Source organism: Macaca fascicularis, chromosome 4 (genome assembly GCF_037993035.2).
Source record: "Macaca fascicularis isolate 582-1 chromosome 4, T2T-MFA8v1.1".
Lineage (NCBI taxonomy): Eukaryota > Metazoa > Chordata > Mammalia > Primates > Cercopithecidae > Macaca > Macaca fascicularis.
Genome location: NC_088378.1, coordinates 137,208,489 through 137,228,226, shown reverse-complemented (window position 1 = coordinate 137,228,226; position 19,738 = coordinate 137,208,489). Strand labels below are relative to the sequence as shown.

At 50.0% G+C, this 19,738-nt stretch overlaps 1 protein-coding gene across 2 annotated transcripts in view; it reads left to right on the top strand.

The window, feature by feature from the left end:
• The first annotated feature begins 219 nt into the window (after positions 1-219).
• The window catches only part of PACSIN1 (protein kinase C and casein kinase substrate in neurons 1), a 68,900-nt gene continuing 49,381 nt past the window's right edge, over positions 220-19,738 (top strand). For both annotated transcript variants that reach the window (XM_015449546.3, XM_015449547.3), the window contains exon 1: positions 220-386. The gene's annotated coding sequence lies outside the window, so the exon portion shown is untranslated. The remainder of the gene's footprint in view (positions 387-19,738) is intronic.

Genomic DNA, 19,738 nt, shown 5'->3' with positions numbered 1-19,738 from the left:
GAAGCGGCGGGGAGCCGGACCCCACTCGCCACCCGCCACCCGCCACCCCCGGCGCCTGCCAAACTGGTTGCTGCCTCCCAGGCAGCAGCCGCGCGTCCACCTGCGCAGCCACCGCGCCGCCCTGCCGCGCTGCCATTGGCTCGCTAAAAATGCCTCTCTAATCTGCGCTGCTCTGTGCACGCCTCCTCCTCATCCTTCCCCCCTCTCCGCCTCGACTCTGACCTTCCTCCTTCCCGCAGCCCCGTCGACATCCCAGAGAGACGCGGTGGCGGCGGCAGCGCCAGCCCCCTCCTCCCCCGGGAAGTCGACCGGGCTTGAGGCCGAGCCCCAGACGTCCCGCGTAGCCCGGAGGCGCCGCCGATGGTGCCTGGCTGTCCTGCCCCCAGGTAGGGGGTCTGGCCCTTGAATAGAGGGCGGGGGGGTTGTGTGTGTGGGTGTCCAGTTAGGGAGTGCGTGTTGGAAGTGGGCGCCGGGACTGACATCTCCCTGGGCCAGAGCCCAGGAAGGGTTGGGCAGTTGCCTGGAGAGAAGTGGGTGCGCGTCCGGGGATGCTTTCAGGGGACAGAGTTCTCGGGCATCACCCAGGCAGTGTCAGGATGCCCCTGCGCTGGGTCCCTTGGGGGAGCGAGCCGGCAACGGAGGCCCTTACCCCAGGAAAAGCGCCCGAAATAGGTTCCTTGGGAAGCTGGGGCCTGGGCCCGGGCGGTCCGGGTCTCTGGACTGCTACCAGAAGGGGTGGGTGGGCTGGTGTCAGCTTGGTGCGTAGGCTATTTATGGATCAGAGTGGGCTGGGGAGAAACACAGCAGATGATGCCTGTCTGGCTTATGGTTAAAGGTATTTCCTTCTGTCCCCTACCCCTTCCCCCACAGCTGGGATGGGAGCGGGGAGGGAGGAGGAGGCAAGAAGGAGGTGATGATGCTAAAAGGCCCGCAGATACAGAAGCCATGGGCTGCTGGGCACTGCCCTCCCTGCAAGCCCCAGGTCACTTGCTGCCTGTTGGAGCTGTCTCTGTCCCTTATTTTCACCTTACAAGAGGCTGTGAAAAGGTTAAAGGGTCATCAGGGTGTAGGGGACATGGTGGCAAACCCGGGAGCTTGGCCAGACCCAGCTTCAAGCCCCAGCTGCCCCTACCCACAACAGCCCAGCTCTGCACCACATAGGCAGTGACACATATGGCCGCTTATTTCTAGGCACAACCATAAATAACCCACATTGCCCCAGCCCCTGGCACAGCTGGGGTGCAAACACGACTGTCTGTCAGCGATTTAGCTTCCATCCTCCATCCTGGCCTTTCTATCACATGTCCAAATCACCACTCTCAAGCCACCGCCTCCAGCAGCTTCCCTGATACCGCAGGTGAGATCCTTGCCCCCTGCCCTATGTTCTTGGACTGCCTTGTGGCTGGGTTATTCGTTTTGTTCATCTCCTTCTAGACTGGAAGTACCTTCAGGCTGGGAATCTGTCTGATTCATCCCTGTCATTGCCCCTGCACCAAAGCAGGGTTTGGCACCAAGTAAATAATTTGTGGAATGAATGACTTATTGAATGAGTGAATGTGAACTCTGGGAAATAGCTGGCAACCTGAGGGAGGGGGTCGAGCCCCTTCTTGGGCTTTCTCTCTATTCCTCAGGACCAAAGAGCCACTCAAACCAGGCGGTTCTCTTTAGGCCCTTCCTTTTTTTTTGAGAGAGAGAGAATTTCGCTCTTGTTGCTCAGGCTGGAGTGCAATGGCGCGATCTCAGCTCACCGCAACCTCTGCCTCCCAGGTTCAAGCGATTATCCTGCCTCAGCCTCCCAAGTAGCTGGAATTGCAGGCATGCACCACCACACCCGGCTAATTTTGTATTTTTGGTAGAGACGGGGTTTATTCATGTTGGTCAGGCTGGTCTTGAACTCCGGAACTCAGGTGATCTGCCCACCTCAGCCTCCCAAAGTGCTAGGATTACAGGCCTGAGCCACCATGCCTGGCTAGGCCCTTCCTAAGCCTGGAGTTGATGGGCATCTATGGCTTTTGGAGATAGTCTTGCAACCTGCTGGCTCCAGAGAGTCTTATGGGCCCCTGGTTTGAGTGTCCAGGCCTGGTCCTGGCTTGGGGGAATGCCTGATGTGAAGGTCTGGCTCTCCTCAGGCTGCTGGGTTGGCACTTTCTTCCTGGGGTGCCAACCTTAGACCAGGGTCTCTGCCTCTGTCCCAGTCCTTGGGAAAATCCAGGTCAACATCAGGGAAGCTGGGAAGGCCCAAGCCAGGCCGTCCTCAGCCTCTGGGGTCTTCATAGCAAGCTCTCAGGGGTCTCATGACCCTAGTGTGTGGAGGAGCAAACCCACTTCAGAGGAAGAGGCTGCCACCAAGGGTTCTGGCCTAGCCACAGGCCTGTGTCTGTGAAGGACGTCAACATTTCTAGGCTTAGGAAGGGCCTAAAGAGAACTGTCTGGTTTGGGTGGCTCTTTGGTCCTGGGGAATAGAGGGAAAGCCCAAGTGGGGACTCAATCCTCTCCTTTAGGGTGCCAGCTATTTCCCAGAGTTCACATTCAGTCACTCAATCATTCATTCATTCCACAATGGCCCGCGTTACTATTTGACAGCCATGCAGTCTCCCTAGCATGGCTCTGCCACCGTTCCCACAGCCAGGCCGTTTCTCCCTTCTCGCCCTCCCTCTGCCCCCGGCTGCCCTGAGCTGCTTTCAGTTCCTCAGGCAAGTGGGGCTTCTGTCACCTGCAGGCCGTTGCACAGGCTGTTCCTGTCTCCTCCTCTCCCTCTTCCTTCCCACCCAAATCTCTCACCCTCGGGAGCCCACTGAGGCTCCTTTTCCCTCCAGAGGCTTCCCCAGTGGGCTGGGAGCCCCACCCATGAATCCCCTCCCCACAGCCTGGCTGCCTCCCCTAGGAACCCTCCCATCACGTAGTGTCCTCTCGGGCTTCTCCCATCACGTAGATGGCCTCTCCCTGCTGGGCTGTGGGGTCTGTGGGGGCAGAGTCTGTGTGCTGTTTCCGGTGGCCCCATGGCCTGGCACAGAGTAAACCCAGCTCTGGCTTGTGGACTGAGTGAGTGACTGTTGGTCCTATCATCTACTTTCTCTCCTCACCAATATCAGGACATATTTTGCACTCTTCTCCCATTAGGAGATGAGGAACCCATTCGGAAGTTTGCAGGTATCCCCACAGCAAGAATGAGTTGGTGGTAGAAAGCCTTCCCTGGAGAAGTGAAACTGGCTACAGGTCTGGAAGGACAGAAGGGACAGGAGAGGACATTAGGGGTGTGGGCATTCACTGATTTGGGGGGCCCTCCCTGGGGAACCAGGTGGAGGAGTTGGGGGAGGAGTGGGTATACCAGATAAGAAGGACGCTGCTTGGTTTGGTTTTACATTTTTCTTAAAGAAAAGTAGCTTTTATTATTTTTTCTTATTACCAAAATAATATGGGTTTGCTGTGGGCAATTTAGAATATACTGGAAAGCTGAATGAAGGAAACCCATTAGCCACATCAGACCCACCCACCATGGGCACTTCATAGCTGGTTTCCAGCCAGGGGCAGGGTGGACTGGAGGGGAGGGCTGGGCTGCGGACCTGGGGGCAGGTTAGGGTCCCAGGAAGTAGCCATGAGGATTGGCAGGCAGGTAGGGGAGGAGTCCTAGAGCTTCACTGTGGAAAGCAGGGAAGGAAGTGGGACTGGATGAAGCGGAAGTGGACTCTGATGCAGTCCCAACAGGCAACAGGGTGCCCTGGGGCTAGAGTAGCCTTTCAGGTCATGCCCATTTTCTTGGGAGAGTCAGGCCCTAGACCCCAGCATCCTGTGCCCATCAGGCATTGGGTTTGGGCATGCCTTCTGGCAGGTGACTCTGTGGCAGCAGCAGTCCCTGAAGCATCTGCCCACTGAGGTCGCCTGCTGACAGCACCCACCCCATGGGGCAACAGATAGTGTTCACCACCAGGAAAGATGGGTTGGGAGGAACCCAGAGGTGGGCTGAAGGGACAAGATCAACTGGAGCCTGGCCTCAGCTGGCTCTGGGGAGACAGGACCTCTAATGCCAGGGAAGTTGCTGGTGCCATTTCCAGAAAGGGAGCGTGTCTGTGGGGAGCAATTTAGAATGTACTGGAAAGCCAAATGAAGAAAACCCATTAGCCACTTCAGACCCACCTGCTGTGGACACTTTGTGGCTGGTTTCCAGCCAGGGGCAGGGTGGCCTGGAGGGGAGGGCTGGGCTGGGGACTGGGGTGGGGGCTCCCCTCCACCCTCCCCTGGGTGCTGCCTCTGAAGACCTCAACCTTGGGTGTGAAGGGCTGCAGGATACCTGAAAACTGGGAGGGCAGAGGAGGCCTTGGCTATTATTATTATTATTATTATTATTAATTTTGAGATGGAGTCTCACTGTGTTGCCCAGGTTGGAGTGCAGTGGCGCCATCTTGGCTCACTGCAACCTCCGTCTCCTGGGTTCAAGCAATTTTCTGCCTCAGCCTCCTGAGTAGCTGGAATTACAAGTGCCCACCAGCACACCCGGCTAATTTTTGTATTTTTAGTAGAGACAGGGTTTCACCATCTTGGCCAGGCTGATCTCGAACTCCTGACATTGTGATCCACCTGCCTCAGCCTCCCAAAGTGCTGGGATTACAGGCGTGAGCCACTGTGCCCGGCCTACCTTGGCTATTATTTTAAAATCACTCCATATTGTTATTATTATTTTATTTTTAGAGGCAGAGTCTTGCTCTGTCACCCAGGCTGGAGTGAGTGACACCATCATAGCTCACTGTAGCCTTGACCTCCTGGGCCCAAGGGATCCTCCCACCTTAGCCTCCTGAGTAGCTGGAACTACAGGTGATGTGCTACCATGCCCGGCTAATTTTTCAATTTTATTGTAGAGCTGGGGTCTTACTACATTGTCCAGGCTAAAAATCACTTGATATTAAAATGCTGGGTAGGGGCCAGGGTAGTCTTTCTATATAAAATGCAGGATACTCAGGGAATTTTAAATTTCAGAAAAACGACAGATGTGTTTTTGTTATTTTTTAGTCTAAGTATGTCCCAAACATTCCACAGGACATATTTTTAATAATAAAAAAAAAACTATATTCGTCATTTATCTGAAATTCAGATTTAACTAGGTGTCCTGAATTTTTATTTTATTTTATTTTATTTTATTTTATTTTTATTTTATTTTTTTTTTTTGAGACGGAGTCTTGCTCTGTCGCCCAGGCTGGAGTGCAGTGGCCGGATCTCAGCTCACTGCAAGCTCCGCCTCCCGGGTTCACGCCATTCTCCTGCCTCAGCCTCCCAAGTAGCTGGGACTACAGGCGCCCGCCACCTCGCCCGGCTAGTGTTTTGTATTTTTTTTTAGTAGAGACGGGGTTTCACCAGGTTAGCCAGGATGGTCTCGATCTCCTGACCTTGCGATCCGCCCATCTCGGCCTCCCAAAGTGCTGGGATTACAGGCTTGAGCCACCGCGCCCGGCCGTTATTTTATTTATTTATTTTTGAGACGCAGTTTTGCTCTTGTTGCCCAGGCTGGAGTGCAATGCCACGATCTCAACTCACTGAAACTTCCGCCTCCCAGGTTCAAGCTATTCTCCTGCCTCAGCCTCCTGAGTAACTAGGATTACAGGTGGCTGCCACCATGCCCACACCCAGCTAATTTTTGTATTTTCAGTAGAGATGGGGTTTCGCCATATTGGCCAGGCTGGTCTCAAACTCCTGACCTCAAGTGATCTGCCCGCCTCAGCCTCCAAAAGTGCTGGGATTATAGGCATGAGCCACCGTCCCTGGCCCTGAATTTTTATTGACTAAATGTGGCCAGTGTAGGCTGGGATAGGGAGGAGTGGAGAGAGAGGGTGAGAATTTTCTCTTCTTGAGTGTGGGGGAAGAATCAATAGATACTTGTTTGAAGTTGACAGTTTTAAAACATTAACACATCCACTTTTAGAAACAGGTGAGATGTTCCAAATTTCCCATCTGTTAACTTTCTATACTGGCTAGAGAGTAGCCCCTTATTTGTGGATTTTGGCTCCTTACTGATGCTGAGAAATAATAAAACAGTACTTTTCTCATTTATGCAGGTGGGACAAAGGGAGATGTGGTGATCAAGGGTGGAATCGCTAAATAGGGTTAATCCATTTAAGAAATAAAAGTCCTCATCTAAGAAAGCTCTCATCTGGCAGAGGGCGTGGGAAACTGGAACTCTCACGTCAGTCAGGGAGCATACGTTAGCACTGTGTTTTTGGCAACAGTGGTCACAGTTTTGACTTGGCAATTCCACTTTTTGGGACTTATCCCACAGGTACACTCTGAGCAGGGTGCAAAGATTAGCTGAGCAGAGACAGTCAGTGTAGCGAAACTAGATGTCTGTCAGGGGGACCAGTGACAAAGTCAAGACCTCTTTGTGTGCTGTGATTTCAGGCAGTTGTTCGTTCTGGGATTTAGTCAACGGATCTCTCTGGATGTCTGCTCCCTGCCAGGCACCACTTCAGGTGCTTGGGGACACTGAGACAAGACAGGGCGGAGCTTATTACCAGTGTGGAAAGATGGTCACGACGTACTGATAAGTTAAAGCAAGTGGCTTTGTAGAACAGTGTGTGTAGTATGATTCAATGTTTAAAGTACATGTACATGTGTTCCTCTCTGTTCATATTTACATAACAATGCGTAGAAGGCTGCATACCTGATTGTGATTAGAGCTTACCTGCGGGGGAAGCCTATCGCCGGGATGGAGGGAGAATGCATCCACTTTCTTTCAGCCATTCTGTGCTGTCTGCATTTTATAAACAAATATCATTACTCATGAGGAAACAAATTAAAACTGCACTTGATGATACTGGGAATTTTTTTCTTAGAAAGCTAAAAAAATGAGCACGTAAACTGCATTCCCCTTAATCTGATGGCATTTGAGTCACATACTGCCACGTATGTTTGGAGAGTTTTTATTTGTGACTGGTTCTTAACTGGTCCCCTCCTGAGCTTGTTTCCCCTCTCCCTCCTCCCAGACCTGTGGTGCCTGACACCTGGCGGGATGGGAACGGGGGTAAGGTGAGGTAACATCTGGGTATCAGGAGGGTTGCAGAAGGAGTATGGTGGAAGTGGGGTATCTGGCAAAGTGGTGGTTGCGTACCACTGGGGAGTCCTGTAGGGACACAAAGGAGGGGCCAGGGATCCCTGACATGTGCCAGGCACTCTTTTGTTTATCCGTATTTATTAACTCATTTAGTCCTCTTAGTAACCTCATGCGGTTATCCCCATTTTACAGATGGGGCAACTGAGGTTAAGTGACTTGCCTGAGGTCACACAGTGAGTTAGTGGCTGAGCCAGATTCACAGCCATGCAGTCTGACTCCAGAAGCTGTGCTTGTGAGACTCCGTGTCTCAGCACCTGTCGTCAAGGAGTGGGGATAATCTCCTGTCTCAGAGACTGGAGCCAGGTGTGTTCTGGAAGACTGAAGGAGGGTTGTCTTCTGCAGAAGGCAGACCTGGAAGGAAAGGATGGTCAGATCCAGAGATGGGGGGAGTGCGGGGTACATTCCAGGCAGAGCGACAGCAGGGAACAAGATGCAAAGGTGGAATGTGAGTGGTGGGCTCAGGGGCTGGGGAGGAAATCAGCACAGGAACACGAGAGCGGACATGGGCGGTGAGGCTGGTGGGACAGCCAGCCTGGATTGCTGCTGCAGGGCATTTTAAATGGTCCACCTCATTGGACCTTTTGGGACAGGTGGCCCAGGGCCTGCTTCTCCTTGCAGGGCCTGGCAAAGACCCTGCATACCTCAGCCCCACTCTGCCCAATCTGGGCCTTCCCTGAGGTCACACATTTCATCCTGGGTTTCCGGAGCCTAGCCTTGACAAGCCACTGAGGACAAGAGGGGCAGCCGAGGCAGGGCTGGAGGGCTGGGGGTTGGGGGTCTAGGCTGAGGTCCTGGCCCTGACAGTGACTCACTGAGGGGCCTAGGGCCACTCAACCCCCTCCCTTGGATTCTGTTTCCTCTTCTTTTATTTGCAAACTTTTTATTGTGAAACATCATAAGCATTTACAGAAGTAGAGAAAATGTTATATAACAGTCATAGACTCATGGCTTAGCATCAACAGATACCAACACATGTCCAGTCTCATCTCAATCAAGATATTTCTGTAAAAGATAAGGACTTTTCTAACATCATCACAATACCATTATTATGCTCAATAAGTATTAATTCCTTTATATAGTCAAATATTCACTTAGTATTCACATTCCCTGTTGTCTGAGGTATGTCTTCTTGTTTTTCAAATAGTTTGTTTAAATCAAGTTCCAGGTAAGGTTCACACATTGTGATCGATTGATATGTCTTAGTCTCTTTCAATCCATAGTTCTCCTCTCCATCTTTTCTTATTCTTTTGCAGTTTATCTATGGGAGAAAGCAGGTGGTTTGTCCTGCTGTGTTTCCTGCAGACTGGATTTTGTTGATTGCATCCCTTTGGTGTTGTTTAGTATGTTCTTCTGTCCTCTCTGTAAATTGGGAGTTGCATTTGTCTGTCTCTGACACCTCATCTTGTCATCAGTAAGTCCTTCAATTCTACATTCAAAACACCCAGAATCCACCTACTTCTTGTCACCTCCATTGCTGCCTTCCCTTCTCAGCCTCCACTATCCTCTCCTAGATGTTTGCAGCAGTCTTTACCTGGTCTTCCTGCCCTGTCCTTGCCTCACCAGCCAAAGGTCCTTTAAAACTTAAATCAGATCACATCCTTCCTCTGCTAAAGCTCTTCAATGACTCCCCTGCCATTCCGAATAAAGCCCAAAGTCCTATAACAGGCCAGACACAGTGGCTCATGCCTGTAATCCCAGCACTTTGGGAGGCCGAGGTGGGTGGATCACCTGAGGTCAGGAGTTCGAGACCAGCCTGGCCAACATGGTGAACCCTCATCTGTACTAAAATTACAAAAATTAGCCGGGCGTGGTGGCACACAGCTGTAGTCCCAGCTATGCGGGAGCCTGAGGCAGGAGAATCCCTCAAACCTGGGAGGTGGAGGGTGCAGTGAGCTAAGATCGTACCAGTGCACTCCGGCCTGGGTGACAGAGCAAGACTCTGTCTCAGAAAAAAAAAAAAAAAAAAAAGCCCTATAATTGCCTACAAGGCCCTATGTGATCCGGCTGCCCAGTACCTCAGACCTCCTCTTGTACATCCTAGCCTCACTGATCCCCATGTCATTTCTTGGGCCCCTCAAACACCCTACCCCAGGACCTTTGCACTCCTATTCCCTATGCCTGGAATTCTCTTCCCCAAAGGCCTGCATGGCTCATGATGTTCGCATCTCCACCCACATCACCCCCTCAGAGAGGCCTCCCAGACCGTCTCATAAAAAATAGTCCTCGTTGTCCCCCATCCTCTGATCCTACTTTATTGTCTTCATAGCACTTATCCCTGACATTATGCTCTTGTTGGTTTCTTGTCTGTCTCCCTTACCTGCCCAAGCGTTCCATGAAGGCAGGGTTTGGGTGGGGGCAGAACAGCATGACTGGCCTTCCCCTGCCCCTCAACCCTGCCCACAGAGCTGATCGCCTCCTCCTCTCACATGGCTAACTCCTCTACTTTCAATGTTTCCTAAAATTAAAAAAAAAAAAAAAATTTAAAAACACATATTTGTGCCTAGTGTGTCATTGTTTACAAAATACTTTCTGTCTCAGGTCTGGTCTTCTGGAAGCAGAGCTGAGACAAGAATTCCCGGGCAAATGATTTATTGCAGGCATGCTCATATTAGAGCAGGAAAAGATGTGCTTACAGCTAGGATCCCACGGAGAGCTCTAGATTATAAACAGCCAGTCTCACAGGGTTACCTTCCTCCAGACAAGGGGCCAGACCTTGGTCACCCCTTAGCGGGTGGTCGTTGTCTGCAAGCTGCTCCCAGGGAAGGGCCTAGCCTCCCCCTGCATCCCCAGATGAGGCAGCTTCTATAAGCTGAGGGCAGCTCTCAGGGGAAGGGGGCAGCTGTGAGCTGTTGGCAGCCAGCACCTACAGCTGCTGAGAGATGGGTACCCCACCTGATAGAATGACACTGGCAGTACCCCCTCTATTTCCATATCCATTTCTGCTTTGAGCCTTGCCACAAGCCTGTGGGGATGGTATTTATTAATGATCATTATTCCCATTTCCTAGACGAGGAAGCTGAGGTTCTCAGGGCTGAAATGACTTGCTTGAGGTTGCACAGCCAGGAAGCGGTTAGATTTAAGCTCAGATTCTTACTCTGGATCCTCTGATTAGCTGACAAGCCGTCTTAGTGGCTGCTGGTTTGTAGTTTTACTCTCACGCGTTCATCCTTTTGAATGTTAAATGAATATGTATTGCGTGTGGTGTGCTGTGTGCTGAACTAGGCGTCGGGCCATTCAGCAGTGAGTGACATACACTGTGTCCTTGTCCCTGGAGTTGCCAGTCAGTGGATCTGCCCAGTATTTAGCCGCCACCACCGTGGTTACCCCTACTGAGCCCTCAGCAGTCCCAGCTTCCATAATGACAACACGATGTCTATTGAGCATGAACTATGTGCTAGCACTGTGCCAGGCTCCCCTTTGCCTTCATAGCACTCCATCTTCAGATGGGTAAGCTGAGGCTGCGGAGGGACTTGCAGCTCCCTGCCGAGGTCTCTTGGTGAGCGTGTGATAGAGCTGGGATTCGAAAGCATGGGGCTAAATTTGGCTCTCCCGCTTCCTGCAGCCCCTTCCCCAGCCCTCCCCACGCTCCCCCGCCACCACCAGCAGGATATCTGGTGTCACCTCTATCATCAGCTTCATCGGACACTGGGCTGCCACTGCTGCCTGCTCCCCAGGTGTTGGATGACTGGCCGCCATCTCACCTGCCCCACTTGGCCCTGCCCCAGACGGGGCACCTCTAATAGGAGGCCTCCCCTACCCTACAGGGCCCAGGATCCCTGCCTCTGCCCCCTTGCCAGCCCCTTGTCATTGGCCCTGACAGCTGGGTGGACCTTTCTGCCAGCCCCAGCATGGCCTGGGTGTTGACAGCCCCTCCCCCTTGCACCAGCTGTCCTGGTAAGCTGCAAAGCTGGCTTGGCTCAGCTTGGGGGCCCCTGGACAGGGCCGGGGGCGGGTGGCAAATCATAGGGGACTTCCTTCTTTCCTGCCAAACAGGGCCAAGACAATTTGGACAGGGAGCAACCAAATCACAAAATTGCCACCTGAGGAATGTAAGGGTGGAGAGGGCACCCCCCCAGGACTGCCTTGGTAATGGGCGTCTATGAGGCAGTAGCTCGGGGATGGGCACTCCAGGCCTGTGTCAGCTTGGGATTTCCCTTCTCTCCCGAGGACCCCCTCGTTCCCTGGCCCTGAGGCCTCTCTGACCGTTGCTCATTTGGGCTGTGGCAGAGGAGGCCAGCACTCTGTTCCAAACGTCAGCCCTGTGGGCTTCCTCCAGGGGCTGCACTGAGGGACTGTGCCTCTCTTGGCAGAACTTCAGGAATATTTGTGTGAATTTTGGACATGAAATAGTATGTGAAACATAGGCAAATGAGCATGTCCAGGCCGGGCGTGGTGGCTCATGCCTGTAATTCCAGCACTTTGGGAGGCCAAAGCAGGAGGATTGCTTGAGCCCAGGAGTTCAAGACCAACCTGGGCAACATAGGGAGATGCTGTCTCTATTAAGAAAAGAAAAGAGAAGAGAAGAGAAAAGAAAGAAGAGAAAGAAAGAAAGAAAGAGAGAGAGAGAGAGAGAGAAAGAAAGAAAGAAAGAAAGAAAGAAAGAAAGAAAGAAAGAAAGAAAGAAAGAGAGAGAGAGAAAGAAAGAAAGAAAGAGAATCATGTCCGTCTCACTGTGGGTGTGGCCTGCTGGGGTATTGTGGTCTGCAGGGAACAGGCACTCCCTGCAACAGCTGGGGGACCAGGGGCACAGAAAGATGAGGACCCCTGAGGGCTCTGGCCATCTCATCTTTACTGCAAGCTCAAGTCCGATTTCCATCACACTTTCTCCTCTCCAGATGGTTACTTTTTTTCTAATTTGATCATTTTGTTTGTATTTATGAGCTAGACTTCTACGAAGAACTATTCCTCTTCACCTATTTTGTTATTCTGAAACATGGTGCATACTGAAGGGTAAAGGCTCCATTCCTTCCCTTCATCCTTTTTTTGATTTGCTTTTTGAGACAGGGTCTCACTCTGTTGCCCAGGCTGGAGAGCAGTGGCATGATCTTAGCTTACCACAGCCTCAACCTCCTGGGCTTCAGTGATCTTCACAATTCAGCCTCCCCAGTAGCTGGGACTACAGCTTTGTGCCACCAAGCCTGGCTATTTTTTTTTTTTTTTTTTTTTGTAGAGACAGGGTCTCCCCATGTTGCCCAGGCTGGTCTTGAACTCCTGGGCCCAAGTAATCCTCCCGCCTCAGCCTCCCAAAGTGCTAGGATTGCAGGCATGAGCCACCAAGCCCGGCCCCTTTATCCTTTTTTTTTTTGAGACAAAGTCTCGCTCTGTCGCCCAGGTTGGAGTGCAGTGGTGTGATCTTGGCTCATTGCAACCTCTGGCTCCCGGGTTCCAGTGATTCTCCTACCTCAGCCTCCCAAGTAGCTGGGACTACAGGTGCGTGCCACTGTGCCTGGATAATTTTTTGTGTTTTTAGTAGAGACGGGGTTTCATAATATTGGCCACGATGGTCTTGAACTCTTGACCTTGTGACCCACCTACCTCAGCCTCCCAAAGTGCTGGGATTACAGGCGTGAGCCACCACGCTGAGCCTATTTATCTTTTTTTTTTTTTTTTTTTTTGAGATGGAATCTCGCTCTGTCACCCAGGCTGGAGTGCAGTGGCACCATCTCAGCTCACTGCAACATCCACCTCCCGGGTTCAAGTGATTCTCCTGCCTCAGGCTCCTAAGTAGCTGATTGCAGGCACGCGCCACCACTCCTGGCTAATTTTTGTGTGTTTAGTAAAGATGGAGTTTCACTATGATGGTCAGGCTGGTCTCGAACTCCTGACCTTGTGATCCGCCCGCCTTGGCCTCACAAAGTGCTGGAATTACAGGTGTCAGTCATCGCACTCAGCCTATTTATCCATTTTTAAAGGAATGAGTTGGTGCTATAGCAACCTCCAATGGTGACCAATGAATATTTTTTCCTTTTTTAAAATATAAACATATATAAAATAGGTTGTACATTTGTCGTAGTCTTTTTTGTGTTGCTATAACAGAATACCTGAGCCTGGGTAATTTAAAAGGACAAGGAGCTTATTTGGCTCACAATTCTGGAGGCTGAGAAGTCCAAGCAGCATGGCGTCGGGTCTGCGTGGCTTCTGGTGAGGACCACCTGGCTGCATTCTAATATGACAGGAGCAGGTGCCAGAGCGACAGTGGGCGAATGCAGAAGTGACACAGACAAGAGGCTAGGCTCACTTTATAACAGCGTGCTCTCATGGGAACTAATCCGTTCCCACAGCGCTCCCGCAAGGTGGCATTATTCTAGTCCTGAGGACAGTGCCCTGTAATCCAAATGCCTCTCACTAGGCCCTGCCTCCCAACACAGCCACATTGGGAATCAAATTTCAACATGTGTTTTGGAGGGGACACACTCAAACCACAGCAACATTTTAACAAATTTAATATAAAGCCAGTGTCTCCATCATGTAGGTAAAACAAATCCGAACATTGCCACAGCACCAAAGGACCCCCTCAGACCCTTTCCCATCACAAGCCCCTGCCTCCCCAATTGGAACCCGCCATTCTAGATCGTTAGGGTTATTCACTGCTTTGTTTTTGGTTTTATCACCTAAGTATGCATCCAAAACCAAAGAGTTCTGTTTCTTTTTGAATTTTCTGATTTTTCTTTCTTTCTTTCTTTTTTGAAACAGAGTCTTGCTCAGGCTGGAGCACAGTAGCGTGATCTTGGCCCATTTAGGCTCAAGCTCCTGGGCTCAAGCAATCCTCCCACCTCAGCCTTCTGAGAAGCTGGTGCCACAGGAGTGCACCACCATGCCCAGCTGTCTTTTTAATTTATTTTCTTTTTTTTTTTTTTTAGAGAAATGGGGATTCCCTCTGTTGCCCAGGCTGGCCTTGAACTCCTGGGCTCAAGTGATCATCCTGCTTCGGCCTCTCAAAGTGCTGGGATTATAGGCATGAGCCACCACACTTGGTCTTTTTAAATTTTAAGTAATGAATTATGTATTTCGTTAAAGTCTGTTCTTTTTAATTTTATTTTTAATTGTATTATTATTATTATTACTTTTTGAGACAGAGTCTTGCTCTGTCACCCAGGCTGGAGTGCAGTGGCACAATCTCAGCTCACTGAAACCTCCGCCTCCTGGGCCCAAGTGATTCTCTTGCCTCAGCCTCTATAGTAGCTGGGACCACAGGCACATGCCACCACGCCCAGCTAATTTTTATATTTTTAATGGAGATGGGGTTTCACCATGTTGGCCAGGCTGGTCTCGAACTCCTGACCTCAGGTGATTCACCCACTTCGGCCTCCCAAAGTGCTGGGATTACAGGCATGAGCCTCCACTCCTGGAATCTAAAGTTTGTTCTTTTTTTTTTTTTTTTTTTTTGAGACGGAGTCTCGCTCTGTCACCCAGGCTGGAGTGCAGTGGCCGGATCTCAGCTCACTGCAAGCTCCGCCTCCTGGGTTTACGCCATTCTCCTGCCTCAGCCTCCCGAGTAGCTGGGACTACAGGAGCCCGCCACCTCGCCCGGCTAGTTTTTTGTATTTTTTAGTAGAGACGGGGTTTCACTGTGTTAGCCAGGATGGTCTCGATCTCCTGACCTCGTGATCCGCCCGTCTCGGCCTCCCAAAGTGCTGGGATTACAGGCTTGAGCCACCGCGCCCGGCCAGTTTGTTCTTTTTTTAAACTAACATTTTCTTTTTACCAGGCATCTGGGTTGTTATTTGTAGCATCAGTCCTTTCATTTTCTTTTCTTTTCTTTTTTTTTTTTTTTTTTGAGAAAGGATCTCACCCTGTCACCCAGGCTGGAGTGTAGTGGTGCCATCACGGCTCAGTGTAACCTCTGCCTCCCGGGCTCAAAACCTCTGCCACCTCAGCCTCTCAAGTGGCTGAGACCACAGGTGTGCACCACCACACCCAGGTAATTTTAAACTTTTTTTGTAGAGATGGGACTCTCCCTATGTTACCCAGGCTGGTCTTCAACTCCTGGGCTCAAGCAATCTGCCCATCTCGGCCTCCCAAAGTGCTGGGATTACAGGCATGAGCCACTGTACCTGGCATCTCATTTTTCCTTATATATAATAGTTTCTAATATGTGAATAAACCATGATATACTTGTCTAGTCTGTTTACAGACATCAGGGTTTTTTTCTGATTTCTGTCTACTAGGAAAAGTTCTGCTGGCTTCCATGAAGGCATAAAATAAAAAGTACTTAAAAAAAAATTTCTGCTCTATACATATCCCCAGGTAAACATATGCATGCAGCTCTTCAGGGTTTATGCAAAGGAATGGAATCACTAGGTCATGGGGTATGCTATCTTCAACCTTATAGATAATGTGAAACTGTTTTCCAGAGTGCTTGTACCAAATCACACCTACACAAAGCAGTGTGTGCAGAATCCAGTGGCCCACATTCTTGCAGATATGTGGTTACTCGCAGCCTTTTTTTCTTTTTTTTTTGGAATTTGGTTTTCATTATCATTATGGATTTTTATAAATTTGATGTATTTTAGCACTTGCACTCATTATTCTCAGTAATGCTCAAATTGTCTCATCTTTGGCCAGTGGGAACTTCTTCAAGTGGACTCTGACATCATTTTCTTTCTTTCTTTTCTTTGTTTTTAGACAAGTTCTCACTCTGTTGCCCAGGCTGGAGTGCAGTGGTGTGATCTCGGCTCACTGCAACCTCCACCTCCCTGGGTTCAAGTGATTCTTCTGCCTCAGCCCCCCGAGTAGCTGGGGCTGCAGGTGTGCGTCACCATGCCTGGCTAATTTTTGGATCTTCAGTATCTTTAGATGGGATTTCACCATGTTGGCCAGGGTGGTCTCAAACTCCTGATCTCAAATGATCCAGCCACCTTGTCTTCCCAAAGTGCTGGGATTACATGCGCAAGCCACCGCGCCCGGCTTCTGACATCCTTTTCATATGTTAACACCAGTCTTTGGAAATGCCCGTGCTTTCTGGTGTGAAGATGTTCCATGTTCCTCAGAGCTGGACTCAGCCAGCTCTCCAAGGAGCTGTGGATCTTTTATATAAACATATTTTTTTATTGAAATATGATTCATATACTATAATATTTACCCTTTTCAAATGTACACTTCAGTGGCTTTTAGTATATTTACAAAGTTGGGTAACCACTATCTAATTCCAGAATGTTCCATAACTCCAAAAAAAACCTCCATATCCATTAACAGCTACTTCCTAATTCCCCCTCCCTCAGCTCTGGAAACCACCAAACAACTTTCTGTCTCTATAAATTTGCTTATTCTGGAAGATTCACATAAATTGAATCATATGAGCCTTTTGTCACTGGCTTCTTTTTTTGTTTGTTTGTTTTGAGACGGAATTTCGCTCTTGTTGCCCAGGCTCGAGTGCAATGGTGTGATCTCGGCTCACTGCAAGCTCTGCCTCATGGATTCAAGCGATTCTCCTGCCTCAGCCTCCCGAGTAACTGGGATTACAGGCATGCACCACCACACCTGGCCAATTTTGTATTTTTAGTAGAGATGGGGTTTCTCCAGGTTGGTCAGGATGGTCTTGAACTCCTGACCTCAGGTGATCTGCCCACTTTGGCCTCCCAAAATGCTGGGGTTACAGGCGTGAGCCACCACGCCTGGCCTATGTTTTTGTGTTTTTGAGAAGGAGTCTTGCTCTGTTGCCCAGGCTGGAGTGCAGTGGCATAATCTCAGCTCACTGCCATCTCTCCACCTCCCGGGTTCAAGAGATTCTCCTGCCTCAGCCTCCCAAGTAGCTGGGATTACAGGCACGTGCCACCCCGCCTGGCTAATTTTTGTATTTTTAGTAGACATGGGGTTTCACCATGTTGGGCAGGCTAGTCTTAAACTCCTGACCTCAGCTGATCTGCCTGCCTCGGCCTCCCAAAGTGCTGGGATTGCAGGCGTGAGCCACCGCGCCCGGCCTTGGTTTCTTTCACTTAGTATAATGTTTCTAAGGGTCACCCCTCTTTGTAGCGTGCAACTACTGCGTTCCTTTTCATGGTTGATTCATATTGCCTTGTGTGAATATACTACGTTTTGTTTATCCGTTCATCCATTGATGGACATTTGAGTTGTTTCCACTTTTTGGTTTTTATGAATAATGCATCTAAGAGCATTTATATGCGTGTTTTTCTGTGAACATGTGTTTTCATTTCTCTTGGATATATACCTAGGAGTAGAATTGCTGGGTCGTATGGTAACTATGTTTTTGTTTTTTTGTTTTTTTTGTTTGAGATGGAGTCTCACTCTGTTGCCCAGGCTGGAGTGCAATGTCATGATATCGGCTCACTGCAACCTTCTCTTGCCTCCTGGGTTCAATTAATTCTCCTTACCTCAGCCTCCTGAGTAGCTGGGATTACATGTGCCTGCCACCACGACCGGCTAATTTTTGTATTTTTTAGTAGATACAGGGTTTCGCCATGTTGGCCAGGCTGGTCTTGAACTCCTGACCTCAGGTGGTCTGCCCACTTTGGCCTCCCACTCCCACAGTGCTGGGATTACAGTTGTGAGCCACAGTGCCTGGCCAACTCCATGTTTAACCTTTTTTTTTTTTTTTTTTTTTTTTGAGACAGGGTCTCACTCTTGTTGCCCAGGCTGGAGTGCAGTGGCACAATCATGGCTCCCTGCAGCCTCGACTTCCTGGGTTCAAGGGATCCTCCCACCTCAGCCTTCCAAGTAGCTGGGACTACAGGTGTAAGCAACCACACCTGGCTAATGTTTTGTATTTTCAGTAGATACGGAGTTTTGCCATGTTATCCAGGCTGATCTCGAACTCCTGGGCTCAAGTGATCTGCCCACCTTGGCCTCCCAAAGTGCTGGGATTACAGGCGTGAGCCACCATGCCCGACCCAGACTTTTTGAATTCTAGAAGTCAACCTAAGGTCCCATCCAAGAGCCTCTGAAGCTCTGGACAAAGGGCCCTGGGCTGTAGGACCAACCTTGCTCAGCCCCTTCATCTTGCAGTAATGCTGCAGGACAGAGGAGGGGAGTGGCTTGCGCAGGGCCACATAGCCTGTGGGCACCAGAGTTGGGTCGCAGTTTAGTTCCTACTGCTCCTCTAGGGGTCCTCACCCCAGCTGGGCACACGTGCTCCAAACCTCCAAATTCCACCGCTCCCTTTACGTGGGTTCTGGCGCCCTGCTCTGTGGCTCTTAGCCGCAGTCTTTCTCCTTCAAGGACTTTTTTTCTTTTTTTTTTTTTTTTGAGACAGAGCTTTACTCCTGTTGCCCAGTCTGGAGTGCAATGGTGTGATCTCGGCTCACTGCAACCTCTGCCTCCCGGGTTCAAGCGATTCTCCTGCCTCAGCCTCCCGAGTAGCTGAGATTACAGGCATGTGCCACCATGCCAGGCTAATTTTTAATTTTTAGTAGAGACGGGGTTTCTCCATTTTGGTCAGGCTGGTCTCGAACTCTCAACCTCAGGTGATCCACCTGCCTCGGCCTCCCAAAGTGTTGGGATTACAGGCGTGAGCCACCACGCTCAGCCCCTTCAAGGACTTTATGGGCTGCCCCAGCTGAGAGAGGGGACTTGTCATCCTAGTGTGAGCTCCTGTGGCACCCAGGAGGTGGGAGGTAGCACCTGGACAGATTGTCCGTGGTCAAATTTGGGAAATTTACTTTTAGGTTCAACCCAAGTAAAGGGTGCTCTTCAGTGTAGGCCTCATCAGGGCCTTTTTTTTTTGAGATGAAGTCTTGCTCTGTCGCCCAGGCTAGAGTGCAGTGGCACATTCTCGCCTCACTGCAAGCTCTGCCTCCCTGGTTCAAGCGATTCTCCTGCTTCAGCCTCCTGAGTAGCTGGGATAATAGGCACCTGCCACCGTGCCTGGCTAATTTTTGTATTTTTAGTAGAGATGGGGTTTCACCATCTTGGTCTGGCTGGCCTCGAACTCCTGACCTCGTGATCCACCCGCCTCAGCCTCCCAAAGTGTTGGGATTACAGGCGTGAGCCACCGTGCCCGGCCCATCAGGGCCTTTATCATGCTGCTGTGTCCTGTGAATGTCAAGACATTTCATTGCCAACATTTAGAAGCAATCAAGATGTCCTTCAGTAGGCGAATGGTTATATAAACTGTGGCACATCCTGGCAATGGAATATTATTCAGTGTTCAAAATAAATGAGCTATCAAGCCATGAAAAGACAAGGAGGAACCTTAAATACGTTTTACTAAGTGAAAGAAGCCAACCTGAAAAGGCCACATACTGTGTGATTCCAACTAGGTGACATTCTGGAAAAGGAAAAACTATGGAGATAGTGAAAAGATCAGTGGTTATCAGAGATTGGGGTGGGGCAGGGAGAGATAAATAGGTAGAAAGCACAGAGGATTTTTAGGGCAGGGCAACTTTTCTGTATGATACTACAATGGTAGTTACCTGTCATCAACCTATAGTCAAACCTATAGAATACACACCACCAAGAGTGAACCCTAATGTAAACTATGGACTCTGGGTGATAATGATGTGTCAGTGTAGGTTCATCAGTCCTCACAAATGTACCACATAGATGCACGGTATGGACAGTAAGGGTGGCTACTGTGTGGGTGGGAGGGGGTGTATGGGAACTGTCTGTACTTTCTAGTCAATTTTTCTGTGAGCCTAAAACTGCTCTAAAAAATAAAATCTATTAATTAAAAAATATATATATCCA